Source organism: Nannospalax galili, unplaced genomic scaffold (genome assembly GCF_000622305.1).
Source record: "Nannospalax galili isolate Female #2095 unplaced genomic scaffold, S.galili_v1.0 scaffold667, whole genome shotgun sequence".
NCBI lineage: Eukaryota > Metazoa > Chordata > Mammalia > Rodentia > Spalacidae > Nannospalax > Nannospalax galili.
In genome coordinates, this window is record NW_008358387.1 from 1,561,141 (window position 1) to 1,578,383 (window position 17,243).

A 17,243-nucleotide genomic window follows, 5' to 3' on the forward strand; every position below is an offset into this window, starting at 1 on the left:
AGTAAATGACTATGTTGCTAGGTTAAGTATTTTCCATACTATACTTTTTGCCATCATTTTAAAGCATATAGCAATTTCCCTGTGAAACAGTGTGCTGAGTTACACTGCAGCAGCCTCATACCTCGTTTACTCTTGACTGGGCCAAGAGGCCAGGTCCAGTGATTGGCTTAGGCCATCCAAGTTTGTGTAATGATCTCTGTGATGTTCACACAGTAATGGACTTTGCTAATGATGCACTTCCATTTCTCGGATTGTGTTCCAGTTATTCAGGGACACTCGATTTTATTTGTAGTTGCGATGTATTATAATCTATTAATGATTATTTGATACCATCAAATGATGAATAGATGCGCAGTTTCTTCAGCTAGCTTATAAAAAGGACACTGTTATTATTGACTGGCTTTGTTTGTTCATTTAAATCAGAATTGAGCTAAGTCCGTACCTTTTTTGTGATCCTAGACCTCTTAGGTTCTTTTTAATCTAAAAATTCTCCCTTTAGTTGTTTCTATTCTAGGGGCCTTCTTTTTGAGACAGGGTCTCTCTGTAGCCCCAGTTGGCCTAGAACATACAATGTAGACCAGGTTGGCCTCAATCTCACAGAGCTCTGCCTGCCTCTGCCTCCCAAGTGCTGGGATTAAAGGGTGTGCACAAACAAGCCTGGCCAGTTGCTTCTTCTTAAAATATTTTAAAATATTTTATTTATTATACTGTTTATTTTATGTGCATGAGTGTATTGCCTGCATATACATAAGTGTACTCCTGTCATGCAATGCCCATGGAGGTCAGAAGAGGGCACTAGATCCCTTGGAGCTGGAGGTATGGGTGGTTGTTACCTGCCTCGTGGGTGCTGGAAACTGAACTCCAGTCCTCTGCAACAGCAGCCAGTGCACTTAGTCACTGAGCTATCTCTCCCGCCCCATTAACATTTTTTAAAATGTATTTACTTACTGTATTTGTACTGTGTACGCATGTCACAGCACACTTATGGTGGCAGAGAACAACTTTCAAAAGTCAGTTCTGACATTCCACCTGGTTAAAGCAAAGCCTCTCTCACTGGTTTTGCTTCATAGCATACTCCAGGGGAGTTAACCCTCAAGCTTCTGGCTCATTCTACTGTCTCTGGCTCCCATTTTGCCATAAGAGTACTGGAATTACAGATTTATTCCAGGAATCAAACTCAGATCTTCAGACTTGGGGCAAGCACTTTCCCCCTGTAAGCCATCTCCCTAGCCTCCAGCTCAAAAATTTCCATGTAGTTTTGTAGTTTCATTTCCCCATGGTCTTATTGATAACACCTTTGTCGTGGCATTTGATGGAGTCCTTGTCCCCTGGATTTACTGTAAGTTGGAAATTGAGTATTGAATTTTCATTGAGTTTATGATCAACAATTCTTGGTGAAGCTATTTTGATGGTACTTCTATGCTCTCTTGTGAGGAGGTACACAGTGTCTGTCTCTTTCTGGGGAGTCATTGACTGTTGTTTAGATACATTAATTCATTAGGGATTGAAAATTGGTGCCAGACTGATTGTATAGTCATTATTATTAATATTAGTTATTACTATATTATTCTTAGACTGTTTCTATACAGGAAAACATTCCATTGTTAACCAGTTGATTATGCTAAGATATACTTCTTAGAGACAAATGTGATTAGTGTTAATTTTTTCCCCTTTCTTTAACCACTTTTTAAATGATGGTCGGTTCTGAGACTAGAGATAGCTCAGCACTTAAGAGCACTTGCTGTTCTTGCAGAAGACTAGAGTTTGGTTTCCAGCACCCATGTCTGTTTGCAAGTCCAGCTGCAAGAGGATCTGACACCTTCTTTTGGCCTCTGTGGGAACTGCACACATGTGCATACACACACAGACACATACATGCATACACATAAACATAACTAAAAATAAATCTTTTTTAAAAATGATGGTTGTTGTAATAAACTCTGAAATTATTAACAGTTGCTTTTAAACAATGTGGGTTAAAACACATGCAATGTGACTTGTGAGGTTTTCCATCCTTGGCCATTGGGAACCTTTCTGAATTACTTCCTGAGTTCCTTTGGCACCACTCTAGTCATTTCTGATAGCTTCCTTGCTTTCTGGGATGACAAATTCTCCAGGATCATCTTGTACATTGCCTGTCTGGGATATGAAACCAGTCATTTCTCCCAGGAGCCCTAGTGAGAAATGGCATTTAGAGATTCCAATCCCAGCACAGGGAGTGCTCAGCATTCCTGGCTTGTAGTCTCCAGGTCTTCCCTGTGAATACAGAGAGCTGGGAAATATGTATCCTACTGATATGCATCACACAGGTAGTGTTTAGTCCAGTTCAGGATTACAGGATTTTCAGCTACCACCGTCTATCTTGTGTCTGTATTTCTGTCCTTCCATGTTGAACTTCCTGGTTTCCAGTGACACCCACAAAATTCCTCATTTGGTTTATCCTACATTATACTCAGCACAATGTCAGAGTAACAATGACAGCTGTCACCACCAGCATAGTACTAAAAAAAATTTTTCTTTTTCAGTTCCTGTTCCTTCCTTAGGATGTATCTTATTGGAAGCACACAGCTAAATAACTCTGATTTGCACTTTGAGTAGTTCCTCTATGGTTGCACCAGTGACTGGTTTCACATTTCTGTTCCATTTCATTTGACGTTGAGTTTATAGGAAGGTATCTTTTAAAATCAGGAATATAAAAAGAAGTCCTAGCCATCTCTACTCCTTCTCTCTACCATAAGTAGCCATTTTAAAATGTATGATCTTTCTTTCTACTGTATATAGATGTACAGATATAGATACATAGATATAATATGTCATGTGTATTAAGTTGCACTCACTGGCTCCCATTTCTTAGATAAGCTGTAGTATACTATACTGATTATTTACCAATTTGCTGTTTTGGGTTGATTGTTCTTTTTTGAAACAGGGTTTCCCTATAGCCCCAGCTGGCCTAGAACTCACTATGTAGACCAGGTTGGCCTGGATTTCACAGAGATCAGCCTGCCTCTGCCTCCCAAGGGTTGGGATTAAATATGTGCACTACATATCTGGCTCACCAGTTTTATTAAACCAGTAATATATTCTGGATCACACACACACACACACACATACACACACACAATGGTTTCAAAACCCACTTATCTCACTTACTGGCTGTTAACCTCAGTCGTGTATCTTAAACTCTCTGAACTAAGTTTCTCATCTGTAACATCAAAGCAATAATGCTCCCTTCTGAGGGTTGTTATGAAGGTTATCTATAAAGTCCTAACATGGTAGACAACACATAATCATATATAGTAGCTCTAATGGTTTTATAGATGCCATAATATTTAATAATTTGTATGCATATCTCATTCCATTGCTCACCAATGCCCCACACTGAAGCCTAAGAATGGTAGGTAGGGAATTCAAGAGCCAAAAGGTATTAGGATGTTAGTAGTGATGAGAGGCCTTGGAGATCTGGGCAGGTAGCCTCCTTATTTTACAGGGAGAGAAAGAGACCCAGAGAAATGAAGTGATTTTCCCAAGGTCACAAACTAGGATGGGAAAAATCTGCTGGAGATACCCAGTCTAATTATTTTTCAGAGTAAATTTTCTCTAAAGCAAAGTTCATCTTTTGTAGCTGCTGGAAGATTCTCTGCACACTGCTGCCTTCTCTCTGCAAAAAAGAGAAATGGGGTGAGGGACGGGTCAGGGCAAGAAGACTTGAAGAACTGTCTTCCCTCCCTTGTATGCAAACATAGTAATCAGGACTGGCAACTGATCCTTATCCATGCACAGGGGTTCCAGAGTACCCAGTTGGGGGCTATGGAGATAAGAATGTTCAGGGAACAGTGGAACAGCTCCTTACCCTCAGGGGGGCTTCAAAACTATTAAAATAACTTCAAGCTCATTTGAAAACCAAAAAGGGCTTAAAATTATGTGTCAGTGCTTGTGTGTGTGTGTGTGTGTGTGTGTGTGTGTGTGTGTGTGTGTGTGTAAAGGGAAGGTCTAAAGAGGTATTGTGAGTTTCCTAAAGTTAGGCACCAATGAGCAGAAAAGCTGACTCCTCATTGGGGCAGTCCAATTCCAGTTGCCATGCGTTTCATGAGATGCTAACCCTTATGTGGTGCATTTCAATTTTAACTCTTGTTGGAGACAGACAAGGAAAAAATAAAGCAGGATACTGCAGAATAGGCTGTATACACTTGATAATGTGTTCATCTTTCATTTATTCCTTGCTTACTAAGGAGACTGCAGAATTAACCTTCAAAGCCAGCATGCCTGGGTTTGGCCCTGGCTCTACAGTGTTACCAGATAAGAAGGTGACTCACCACCTAGGTTACCTCATTGCTTTGATGGAGACACTAGCACGAACTTTATAGGCTCTTGTGAGATTTAAATGAGTTAGAACTGTTGACAAGCTTTGTAATGGTCAGTTGTGCTGCTGCTAAGCTTGGTGTTGAGTGATCTGTATTTTAGTAGAAATCATCATGAATCTGAGTTCTGGTTTAGCTCTGCCACCAGTGAGCCATGTGAACCCAGGCAAGTCTCCTGCCATCTGCTGTTCAGTTTTCTCTCAGGTAAAAGAGAGGGCTTTGCCCTCCTGACCTCTAACAACCCTCCACCATCAACTCTTACAGTTTCCAGGGATCTATCATCTTTCCCTATCACAAATGTGCAAAAGCACACTCTTTATAAACTGGAAACATTATTTTATTTTTATTTTCAGTTCTGTGGTTTACTTCTGTATTAATTACTTTTCTGTTGCTGTGATAAAATACCATGCCCAAAAGCAATGTGAGAAAAAAAATAGTTTCTTTTGGCTTATGGTTCCATAGAGAGGGTCTATAATGGTAGGAATGCCTGACATGGAGGCAGGAGGCTGATCACGTTTCCATCTACAAGCAAGAAGTAGAGCGAGAACAGGAAGTAGGATGAGGCTATAAACCCTCGGAGTTGCTCCCAGTGACATATTTCCTCCAGGAAGGCTCCACCTCCTAAAGGTTCCACAACTTCCCCCATCAGTACCACAAACTAAGGACCAGGTTTTCAAATACATGAGCTTGTGGGAGACTTCTCATTTAACCCTCAACACCATACAAGGAAATGGGCTTCAATGTGGCATTTTCTGTTTTGTTTTTACAGCACCAAGGATTCAATAATCCAGGCCCTCAAGCAGGCCAGAAAAATACTCTACCCATGAGCTATATATAGCCAGCCTTAGAAGTTCATTAATAAAAGTGTTTTCTGGGCATGGTGGTGCAAACCTTTAATCCTAGCACTTGGGAGGCAGAAGCAAGTGGATCTCTTGAGTTTGAGGCTCACCTGATCTACATCATGAGTTCCAGGCCAATGGGACTACAGGAAGATCCTGTCTCAAAAAGACAAAAGTTTTTTTTTAATTTTTACTTTTATTTGTGTGTGTGTGTGTGTGTGTGTGTTTACCTCCATGTACACATGTGTACCACATGTGTGCCTGGTACCTACCTATGGAGGCCAGAAGAGGGCATCAGATCCCCTGGAACTAGAGTTGCAGGGGGTTGTGAGCCACTATGTGGGTGCTGGGGACCAAACTCAGGTCCTCTACAAGAACAGCAAGGGCTATTAACTGCTGAGTCATCTCTCCAGCCCCCTAGAAGCTCAACTTTTAAATGTCCCTTTTCACTCTAAAACAATAAGGAAAGTGCAGTTAATTCATTCACTATGTTGGGTTTCTTCAAGTGTCATCCTCAGACCACTGCATTGGCTCCATCGGGACTCAAGGTTATAATATAGGATCCTGAGCCTTCAGCCAACCCTCCAGAATCAGATTTCTGAGAGAAAGTCCCAAACAACTACCTATGGTCCCAGCCAATTGCTATGGGAATGCATGCTTGAAACGCATTGTGCAAGAGAAAAGAGAATGACAGCTCAGCATTAGATGCATTAAGGTTCTGAACTTGAAAATGTGAGACTGAATTATCCAGGTGAGGATCTTGTTACAGTGCAGTTGCAGGCTCAGAATGTCTGTGGTGGAGCCAAGAGTCTGGATATCTAACAAACATTCATGTGATGCTGAAGTCATTGGTCCATGGACTACACCCAGAATGGCAAATCTCTGGAGCTCCACTAAGGAGCTATAGGACCCTGGGAAAAGTCTTTAATTCCACTGACTCCTAATTTTTTATCTATATAGAGAGATGAAAGCGTTTCCTCTCCATAGGTCTATGAGTTGGATTAAATCAGGTAACGTATATAAAGTGCTTGTGATATTCCCTAGCACACAGGGATATTGTGAATAAATATTATTGTAATAAAATATCTGTTAACTCAGACTCCCAGGTGGGTGAGATGCTGGGAATGAGCATTTCTTACTAAGATCTGTGATTGACTCTTACACAAAGAACTTGATCATCCTGTACAAGGATACAAAAAAAAAAAAAAAAATCCTCAACCTGATCAACTTCTCCAAATCCCACAGGCATGTGGTTTGAAATTTTTTAATTCAGGAAGTGATGGGGCAAGGTGTTCAGTAAGACCATTCCTCTGCAAACAGTACAGGTAATGAGAACTTTGTGAGACCGCTCTCACTGCTTTCCAGACAAAGGAATGCTAAAAGGCTCCTATTCCCCCTGTGTGTCAGACACCGACACAAATCATCAAATACATGAGCATGAAAATCTAATTCTGCTATCAGCCGTTTCTGCTACGAGACAAGTGGGAAGGGATGCCTGGGATGGAATGCTGAGTCACCTCAGTGCTCCTGAAGGTGGTCAAGGCTCCCAAGAGAAAGAAAACAGGTTGCAAGAGGAACCATTTCTCTTTCCATGTGGGGCCTCTGGCTACAACCTGACCTGGATTTAGATTCTGAAGTTTTCATTTATTGAGCTTGGAAAGTGCAATTCAAGAAATCTTCATTGAACATCCATCATGCCAGGCTCTGGGCTAGGTGCGGGGACACAAGAATAAGATAGGTTATATTGCAGGTACTGTAGTCTCTCTTTATTCATGGGGGCATATTCAAGAGCCCCGGTTGGTGTCTGAAAACTTGGGTAAGTACCAAACCCTACATACAATATCTTTTTTTTCCCTAGACACATGTATTAGTAACTTTTCTCATTGTTGTGACAAAATACCCAAATGAAAGCGGCTTAAGGAAGGACAGATTGATTCTGGTGACCATTTGTGGAGATATAATACACCATGGTGAAGCATGGTGGTGGGTGCATGACACAATTGCTCACATTGTTTTTGAGATCAGGAAGCAGAAAGAGATGAATGCTGGTGCTCAGCTGGCTTCCTTCTTTTTCCCTTTTTTAAAAAGGCTGGCATTGCAGCCCATGGGATGGTGCCACACACTCTCACAGACACACCTAGAGGTGCATCTCCTAGGTGACTCCAAATCCAGTTCAGTTGAAGATGAAACATCAAAGTCAGGTGCAGTGATTGACAGCAATGACTAATCATTAAGCAGAACAATTGTGACAATGGACTTTCATGTATACTCTCAGAATATTGTATTGACTTTTCACCTTTTCATTTTATGGAAGACTTGAGTTTCCCTTTGGCACACCGGAATTGCCAGCGTCGCTACTCTTGCACTTCTAAGTCATATTAAGTAAAATAAGGACTCCTTGAATGTAAGCACTAGGACAGTTCAACAGTTGATCTGGTAACCTATATAACTACTAGGTGCCTGAGGGTCAGTAGTTTATATGACATGGCTATGCAGACCAAAGAGATGACTCATATCCCAGGCAAGATGGCACAAGTTTTCATCATGTTGTTCAGATTGGCATGCTTATTTCTAGAATTTTATAATTAATATTTTCAGATCATAGTTAACTGTGAATAACTGAAACCTCAGATAGTAAAACTTTGGGGAAGAGGCGAATACTGTAATAGGTAGGGGTAGAACTGTCTTGGATTGCAATGAGGCTGGAGAGGAACAGGCAGGGTACAATAGGAAGAGGCAAGGAGACTTTTGAAGAGTCAGGGAAGAGCCCCCTGAGGAGATCATAATTCAGTTAAGGTCAAACATGATTATGAATTGGCCCTTCAAGGAGGGGAAGGAGGAACATTTGTGAAGACTCTAAAGAGGTAAAGGACTTAATGAGTTTGCTTCTTGATAAAAGAAAACCAACATGGCTGTGGATTCTGTTTATATATACTTATACACATGCTGAATGTATATGTGCATGCATATGTGTATGTGTTTATCTAGGCAGGGTGAGTGGAAGTCATAAGTAACGTTGAAGAGATGGTGGTAATAATAGATAGAAGTTCTTGAAGACTTAGGTGCCATCCTAAGTGCTTTGCCTGAAATAATGTTTTTAAGGCTCACACTGACTCTTCTATCTACTTTACAGATCATAAGACTGAGGTATGGAATGGGTAAGCAGAGTGTAATTCAGGTGGGACTTTGGAATTTGCAATGTCTGTTCCCTGAAAGATGTGAGGTTGGAGAACTTAATTTGGAAACCCTTGCCAGCACGCCTTGCTTTTTCTAATCTACTCTCCTCCCATTTTTAGTGCCAGGACCATTCCTCCCCCACCGTCTTTTCTTCACCACCCCCCCCCCCCCCCACTATTTTACAGACTATTTAAAAGAAGCTGAAAGACTGAGAACCACAAAGGTGGAGACGCTTCTGCTTGTTGGGCGTGTGTGCACAGCCAGCTAAGTTTTGTTAATATCTTTCCTCATTTATAGTGACATTTAGTAGAAATTCATTTGGCACAGCATGGAAGAGTGGCTGTGGGTAAGGAATCGGGTGAAACAGGAGTGAATGTCAGCGTCGCTCTCCATCATGTGTCCTGGTGCCTTACAAAGTCACGAGGTGTGAGCTACATCACCAAAGTAATAAAAACAGGTCAGGCGAGAAATACTGCACTAAAAATGTATTTCCTTTGTGAGATCTTCTTTATTCCAGAAATGTTAAAGTGGGAGAAGGACTACATATGCTGTTTTAAAACTGAGGAGATAGAATATGGTGATTACATCAAACCTCAAGTATCTTACTCTATGGGCCCAATAGTACTTGCCTTGTGGTGTTATTGAGAACAGATCTGGGTTTGGGTATATAAGCAAACCTACTATGTGCAACTAGATCTAGTATATGTTTACACCACCAACATAAAAGGAGACAGTTAAGAGTTCACCTTTTATAAATAAATTTTGTAATGCCATATCTAGAAAAAAGCTATTTTAATTTCAAAGTGCATGTAAGTTTTCAAATTTGACTCGGCACATATTCTAGTTTTTATGTTGAATGTTAAAAAGTCTTAGCTGAGGCCTGTGGAGAAGTGAGTGATGTAACCTGTGCTAGGTGTTCGATTCAAGATGCTTTCAACACACAGCAAGGAAGGCAGTTTTTCATTGGAATTACTCAAGGTTGAGCCTTAGGTAGGGATTTCAAATGTCTCTCCAAGGTTTAGCGAGATGGCTCACTGGGTAAAGGTACCTGCTCCACAAACCCGGCAGCCTGAGTTTGATCCCTGGACCCCACATAAAGGTAGGAGAGAATCAACTCCACAAAGTTGTGCTCCAACCTCTACATGTACACTCTGGCATATGTTCCCATGTACACACTTCATGTGCAAACAGATACACACAATGAATCTGTCCCCCATGTGTTAGAGTTAATCCCAAACTTGGTGCTGTTATAAAGGGGAGGTTTTTTGTCATTGAGGACACCCCTCCAATGGGCTAACGAGACCTCAGAAACTTCCTCTTCTTTTTTCCTTTGTGCCCCTGCCATGGGGTGAGCACCTTTTTGTTTCGCAGTGTTCTCCCTGCTGGGAGGTGCTGCCTCACCACAGGCTTCAAAGAAGCAGGTCAACACATCCTGTGTTGAGACTTCTAACACTGTAAACCAAAATAGACCTTTTCTCTGTAAAAGCTGATTATCACAAGTATTTTGTTAAGCAATAGAAGCTGACCATGAAGGCTAATCTTGGTTGTCAACTTGACTGGATCTGGACTCAGCTAAAACGGAAGTTGCTGAGTGTTCCTCTGAAAGATTTTCTTGATCAGATTATTTGACTTGGGAAAATCAACCCTAAATGTAAGCAGCACCTTCTAGTGTCAGCCCAGTTAAAAAAGCATGGAAGAAGGAGACTTTGCTCTTCACCTGTTTGCCTTCACTCTGGCTGGTGAGTGCATCTATCTTGTTGCTATGGTATTCCTTCACTAATATTAGAATCAGCTTCTTTAGGGTTCCATAGACTGAAGACCAGCAGTTCTCCATGAATCTTCCAGGCCTTTAGCACCAGATTGGGACTGCTGAGACATTCAGATTGGTACTGAGTAACTACAGGATTCTCAGCTTCCCCAGTGTGAGACAGTGACTGCTAGACTACCCGGATCAAAGCACGTAAGCCAATCTAATAAATTTCATTTTATATATATATATATATATTCATTTTATCAGTTCTATTCCTTTAGAGAACTCTGACTGATATATTGTTTAACAGGCCCTGTGCTCAGGAGACAATAAAAGCCATAACCATATAATTTTTAATCCAAATTGACATTTTTTGAGAGTATTAAGGAGAGCTATTATTAGTAAATAATGTGCTGATGATGAGCATCAAGTGGGATTGTCCCCAGCAAGCCACGGCATGTAGTTTCTATAACCACCAAGTCCACAAACATCCCAGTAAGTGGAGAGTTATTAAAAAATACCACATTCTCTAATTTCAGGGGTCTCAAAGCCTCCCCAAGACATGGACAATGACCCTCCTAGTTAAAATTTCTTTTTATTATTGCAGCAAATTTTCACATAACAAAAAAAACTTGGCTTGCCCATTTGATTTTATTATAATAGAATTTTTTTTTTTTTTTTTTTTTTGCTAAGGCTGCAGCAACCTTGGGGATACCATTCTCTCTGATGTAATAGTGAAATTCCTCTCCCAGCTAGGGACAGAAGACTTACTAAATTACAGTGTCACAAAAAGAAGAAAGCCAATTAATTTCAGATGCCACTAACCTGGGATGTGTATTAACTTGGGCAGAGACTGGGACTGATTTCTTTTTCGCTTTTGTATTACCAGTGTAAAATAAATTTGCAAGTAGATGTTTTTTAATGTATACAAAAGGGGGCCAAGATCCAGGGTTAGGAGGATATGAACGTCATGTGATGATAATATCTAACGTGTTTTGTGTGTTTACTATTTCTCAGGTACTAAGTTTTTCACATGTATTATCTAATTCTCATTACAAAAATGCTGCCTCATGAAGTTGCTATAAGAAGAGGCTGAGGGGCTGAAGAGATGGTTCAGCGGTTAAGTAAGAGCACTTGCTGCTTTTGCAGCAGACCCAGGTTCGGTTCCCACCACACATGTGGCAGCTAACAACTGCCTGTAACTTTAGTTCCAGAGATCTGACCACTTCTTCTGGCCTCCACAAGTACTGCACACACATGGCAAACATACAGACATGCAGGCAAACACTTCCTACACATAAAATAAAAAATGAATATTCTTTTAAAAAGAAAAGGAAACTGGAGCCCAAGAAGCTTGCTTCATTTTGTAAGTTAATAACAGCTATAGGTTGGATATGGTTTGACTCCATCAAAACTCACCTTGAAGCTTGGTATCTGGAAGTAGGGCCTAGTGAAAAGTGCTTGTGTCATGAAGGACCCACCTTCATGAACAGATTGGTGTTTTCCCCTACCAAGAAATGGGTTAGGGGCTGGTGAGATGAGTCAGTGAGTAAAGGTGCTGATGACCTGAGTTCAATCCCTGGCTCCTACAAATTATCCTCTGACCTCCACATGTGTGTCATGGCATGCACACAGATAAACACAGACACACACACAAAAATGTAATGAATTTTTAAAGAAAAAAAATGAGTTAGGCGATCTCTTTTTGTCTTTACACACACTCTGCTTCCCTTCTGCCTTTCTTCCATGCAGAACACTGCACGAGGCCCTCACTTGAAGCCAAGCAGATTCCAGAGTCATGCTCCTGGACTTCCAAATATACTTCTCTTCCTTGCTTTATAAATTAGCTAGCATCAAATATTCTGTTATAGCATTGGCAAACAAACTAAGACAAAATATTAGGGCTTAGCTGTGCTCCACTCTGTCCACTGGGCAGGCTGAGTTCAGCCTCCACCACATTCATCCTCTAGCATACTCTTCCCCTTTCTCTACTGCTTAGAGAAATTGATATAAGAGGTTATCTGATTTCCTTGGGAGATAAAGAAGAAACAAAACAACCAACTTTGGGAATTTTACATTCTCTATGAGGCCCACTGTGCCTTGCACATAAAGCTCTTATTCTAAGTTTTCATTTTGTCTTTCTTCACATCTCTGAGCAACTTACATGTACATCCACCATATTTGGTACCTAGCTCATTACGTGGCACTCATATAAATGCTCATTCATTTCTTACTGGTAAATATTTATTGTAAGCATTTGTCAAGGACTCTACTAAGCACCAGAGACAAGCCATGAGGAATAGCTCCATTGTTCTGTTTTTCTTGGGATCACTAGCTCATCCTGCAATATGACATTTTATGATAAATAATTACAGGAAAGACCAGCTGGTAAAAACTCAGAGGAGCCTTAAACTCCCATGCACTTGCCTCATCTTCTTAGATAGGTCAAGCCTTTAGGTTGCAGCTAAGGGAAAGCAAGGCTGTTGATACAGTAGGTAAAAACAGTGCAGTTTTTCTCAGACCCCTCAGCTGCAGCATGTGTCAAAAATGCAGATCCCAGGCACTGCTCTTAGATAGTATTTAGGGGGTCCAGGCACCCCAGTTAGTCGATTTATATAGTTAATATTTAGTGCGCTCCTACTATGTGCCAGGCACTGCTGGAAAGCCTGGGCTGGGAAGCTGATCTAGACATATCCTTCCGCTCAAAGAGCTTACACTCCAGCAAAAAAAATAAAGAAGCAAACATGAATAAATAAATGGGAAAAGTGCTCTCGCATAGGTGATTTGGTTGAAGAATGGCAGGCAGGGAGGACTAAGAGACTGACTCCTGCACGTACATGAGGATCAGAGTGACTAAGCGAAGAAATGCTATTCAAGCCAATTCTTGAGCTATAGGATGAATGGAACCTGTGGAGTGCTGGGAGGAAGGTCCTGGGTAAAGGTTTTGAAGGCTGGCCATGACCAAGGAGAGAGGAGATCATCAGTGTGATAAAGAGTGTGGAAGATGAGGTCCAAGGGGTAGGCAGGCCTAACGATGAGATCCAAGGGGTAGGCATGGCCTAAGCATATCCTGGAGATCACAGTAGGGTGTGGGGATCTTAGCTTAAGAGCAGAGGGAGGCCTTGGAACCAGAGTCATAAGCCTTGGACTCCACATTGAGTGGTTCTGAGCCCATGGTTCAGTCTCAGGCAAATCCAGGCTCCTCTACTCTTTCTTGCCTTTCCACCTTCCTCCCTTCACATGCTTGATCTCCTCAGAGTAGCCATCATGTGCAGTAGTGACCATCTTCCTCCATCACTATCATCACCAGGGGGCGAGCTTCATGAGGAGTTTTGACCGACAGTTGAAGCATCATAAACTGGTTGTAGCTGACTCCAGAAGGGCTGCAGTGTCCTGAGGAGAGAAAAGGCAGCTGTTTCCTCAGCTCTCATTAAGGACTTAAGCCTTCTTCATATTGAAGAGCTTTCATAAACAAAGTCCAGAGATTACTGGATGTTCCCACAAAAACTGTTTGTGTAACCGATGGCGTCTATGTAAAGGGGAGTCCTTGGTGTTGGCAAATGGTATCAAGAATGTTCTATTCTGAGGTCTGAGGGGAGAGCGAGCCTGGGCAGATTCCCAAGCTGCATGAGACTATCTTTCCTGAATTAATTTGGTTCTTGAAGAATTAATTTGATTCTTGGAGATGTGTCCTGAACCCGAGGAAGCCGTTCTAATAAAGCTGTTTCCAGCTTCCACCTCCAACTTCTCACTTTCTGGCATGTAGTCTTCTCGGGGCAGCCCAGGGCTCTCTAGCGTTAGGAATATATGCTTGGCTCATCTCCCCCAGGTTGCACCACGCTTTCTAGGCTTGTTCCTGCTTTGTGGGATTTCTCTGTCCCATCTCCCAAATCTAAGTTCATCGAGAACTTCTGGACTCTTCCAGGGAATGCAATGAACTACAATGGCTCTTGCAAACAACTCTTCAGCAACCATTTGGCCTAGCCAAGTCTTCAAACCTCTTCTCTGAGAAGTGCTCCTTGTTGGTTAGAGTCTCTGTTCTGGAAGCTTTGAATGGAGATTCAGCAATGTCAGCCTAATTTCTGCTAGAATCAAAGATACACAAACTCTAGATTGGTGATAATGGCCATAAACATTGGCTGTTAGAAATGTCAATCCATGTTGAAATATGCTGTAAGACGGCATGAAGGGAAAGTTCAGAGCATCTCATTAAAGTGATTTTGATATCGAGATATACTCTATTCAATGACATTCTGAATACATTGATTAAAATGTATTTTCAACTCCATTTTTGCCTTTTCTTTTCAAGATGTGGCTACTAGGTAGAAAAACACAAATTTCCTCAGTGGCTCACACTATGTCTCTTTTGGAATGTCTCACTCTTGATCTTGGCTCATGTTCCTAGAGAGATGAAGCTGATCCACAAAGAAAGATGAAGGAAATGGATATACAGATAGCAGGGGGCGTGCTGCTCCACAGGGAGTGAATGGGGGGTATGGGAGTCAGGATAGATGGGGAGGAAGGAAAGTTAGAGAACCAGAGATGATGTGACAGCCAGAGCCTTCCTGGATTCTGGAAGACATTTCAGTTCTTGGTGTCTGTTCACGGAGGACGGTCAACATCTATTATTAGGTTCCAAGAGATACCTATATGTTTATTGGGTAAAGTATGTTTGAGCATATTTGCCATTGAAAGAAATACTTTTGAGAAATAATGGTCTATGGATTGCTAAAGTATATGGATATGGCTAAAGAGCGTAGACATTATATAGTGTGAGATGGGAGGTACCTAGCATGCATGTGACCACTTCCTTATCCTGTGCTATGTGAAACATTGCTAATCTACCACAATCCTAGGAAAAACCCTGGAATCTTTTTCAGTGCTAAATCTCTTGTTGGATAGATTAGAAACAGAGTGTGATGCAAATATCATTGATTTTCTTAGAAAATAAGTCATTGAATTAGAAATCATAGGAGAAACAGATTTCCGCTCTAATGTGAACTTCTTTCTCTGAAGTTCGGTTTACCTTGTCTGTGAAATGGCAATAATTACCGCACCTACACATAGGGTTGTTGTGAGAAACAGGCACAGTATAGGATGGAAACAAAATCCTTGGGAACCAAATCACAGATGTGAGCTGCCTCTCTCCCCTAGGCCCTCATGTGCTGCATAGGAGAAACAGATTTCCGCTCTAATGTGAACTTCTTTCTCTGAAGTTCAGTTTACCTTGTCTGTGAAACGGCAATAATTACCGCACCTACACATAGGGTTGTTGTGAGAAACAGGCACAGTATAGGATGGAAACAAAATCCTTGGGAACCAAATCACAGATGTGAGCTGCCTCTCTCCCCTAGGCCCTCATGTGCTCAGAGCCGAAAAAGGTCAGAGCTTGTGTCTCTGAACTTAGCTGAACAAGACAACGTGAGAACCCAGCTTCGGAAATAGTTCCCTATAACTGTATTAAATTAAATGGGGCTGTTTCTAGAGGCTACCAGGACCCATCAATTTAATATCTTCTCATTTTATTTTATTTTTATTTTATTTTCGGCACAGAGGAAATTGGCACTCAGAAGCGATACTGACAAGGGAGATTTGGGGAAATGACTCATTTGGAATTTACTGGAGGAGTCTGAAATTGGTGAAACTTCAGCATTTAGAAAGGAAAAAGATGATGTGTACAGTGCATATGTGTGTGTGCACATGTTGTGCCCTGTGGGCGCTGCTCCGTCCCTGCAGCATATACAAAGTACCTCACAGAGCATGTGAGGGCACAGCATGCCCTGGTCTGAGTTTAATTCAAGGCATGTTTTGTGTAGGTTGTTAAAGCTTTTGTTGAAAGGACAGGGCTGTGGATTCAGGTAAATAAAAGCTACTCATAAAGATGGCAAGAATGCATAGCAGCTTTTATTTCAAATGACCTTTTCCACTTGCCTAGCAAGTGTAATCAGACCTATGAAATAATGTGGTCCAGTTAGGGGTTTCAAAAATATGGCTTCCATACCTGTCAGTTCCAACTGTTACTGTGCTTCAGCCATTGCTGGAAATGTGCACAACCAGGGGGCTGTATCTGTCAAGTACAGTCTCCATCTTTCCACATCCTAGCTTCAGTGGCCCTTCATCCTAAAATAAGATCAGGAACAATACAGCCAGTAATTCTGATAATAGCTAACACTGAAATGTCCCATTCTAATGTGCTATAATGCACTCCTGAACACCTTGGATATATTCATTTTAACCTAATCCTCACTTAGAGGTAGGATAAGCTGCTGTTATGCCCATCTTACTGATGTGGAAAGAAGAGATAACTCACCTAGGATCCCACCATTGTTGAGTAGGACAGATCACCAGTTGTTAATGACTCTGTGAAGACACTGCTGAACAGGGAGAAGTGAAATTCCAGAATGATTCTGAAGGAAGCATCAGCTGTACTCAGATCAAACATAACAGTGCCAAATCTCAGAGAGGAATCTCTTGGCTTATTCTATAAATGAGGAAACTGAGGTTCAGAAAGGCAAAATGATTTGTCAAAGTTCATGTAAAGAGTTAGTGACAGAGCTAGGAGATAACTTTCCCAACTTCTGTTCTGTTGTTAATCCAGTGATTTCCTCACTGCCTGTGGGCCTAATGTCGGTCCTGTCCAAAGGCTGCCGATACCAGTCAGGGCTCTCCATAGGACCAGAACTAAGTGATTTATTAGACTGGCTGACATGGTCAGAAGAGGGGCAGTCCCACAATGGCATCTGCAGGCTGCACAGCCAGGAAAGGTGGTGACTGCTCTCAGTCCAACAAGCTGGAAGCCTCAGAGGGACCAATGACATAGCTGTATGGTGAAGCTGAAGGCTTGAAGGACCCCTAGACAGCAACTGACGCAAGTCCATATTCATGCACTGAAGAGCCTAGAGTCTGATGTCTACAAGTAATTATGGCAGCAAAATCACCACCTGCTCAACAAGAGTGCAGCATGTGTGAGCATCCTCTTACCTTTTATTCCACTTGGCCCAATGTACTGGATGGTGCCACCTCCATTCGGGGTTGGTCTTTCCCACTTGGCATGCTGACCCACCTGCTATTTGTCTGGAAACACCATGATCGACACACCAAGAATGTGTTTTACCAATT